The 1,053-nt window shown below is 31.1% G+C and overlaps 1 pseudogene; it reads right to left on the bottom strand.

The window, feature by feature from the left end:
* Nucleotides 1–609: 609 nt before the first annotated feature.
* On the bottom strand, nt 610–727 carry LOC120617166 (uncharacterized; annotated as a pseudogene).
* Nucleotides 728–1,053: the final 326 nt, after the last annotated feature.

Genomic DNA, 1,053 nt, shown 5'->3' with positions numbered 1-1,053 from the left:
TACTTCAATGTTATTTGGGGTGGATGAAAATACAAACACATCTTCTAAGCTCTGGCATTATAAAAAATAATTCTGTCAATAATTGTTTTAAGGTTGTATTTTTAGAGCAGTTTTAGGTTTGTAACAAAATTAAGAGGGAAGTAAAGAGGTTTCCCATACATCTCTTGCCCTGACAAGTGCATGGCCTCCCCATTATGAACATTACTCACTATCATGGTATTTATTTTTTCAACAAAAGATAAACCTAACATTGATACATCATAATTATTCAAAGTCCATAGTTTACATTAGAGTTCACTTTTGGCATTATATATTCTATGGATTGGAGCGAATGTATAATGCCATATATCCATCAGTATACTATCATATAGGTATTTTCAATGCCATAAAAATCTTCTGTGATCCACCTATTTATTTCCAACTTCCCACCAGAAATTTAAAATCTTTTGTTGTATACTGCCACGTTTTCTAAAACACTAATTTATCTTCCCTCCAAAACAGAGGGCGACTTTATATTTCATAGTCCACACTTTAGTTATAAGTGTTCTATAATAAGCATGTTTTTTTTTAATTATTAGAAGATATTATTATTTTTTTTTTTTATTTGTATGCCTACAGCACCTGGTCTTCTTAGGTGGTCTCTCATCCAAGTACTAACCAGGCCTGACTCTACTTAGCTTCCAAGATCAGATGGGATTGGCATGTTCAGGGTAGCATGGCTGTAGACAAGAAGATAAATATTATTAAATTGATATTAGTTATCTTTAACTGGGTAGCACTAAATGGTGTATGAAACTGCGATGTATTAGAAATGGTGCTCATTTCACTCTGTCACTGTAAAAGACCCCAGGAAAATAAATGCTAATGCAAGCCAAAGGTTTATTCTTAATTGACAAAACTGGTCCTCTTTAAATAAAGTTAATGCAGTTAATCAGTTTTTAGATAACAAAAAAACAATTAATTGAATCACTTCATAGTTTTATATTTTAAAGTATTAAAGAGTATAAGCTGAAATATGTGGAATATGATGTATCTGCTAATTATTTGTAAAAT

This window comes from Pteropus medius, unplaced genomic scaffold (assembly GCF_902729225.1).
Source record: "Pteropus medius unplaced genomic scaffold, Ma_sr-lr_union100, whole genome shotgun sequence".
Lineage (NCBI taxonomy): Eukaryota > Metazoa > Chordata > Mammalia > Chiroptera > Pteropodidae > Pteropus > Pteropus medius.
Note: the sequence above shows the minus strand (reverse complement) of the source record. Positions and strands in the feature narration are given on the sequence as shown.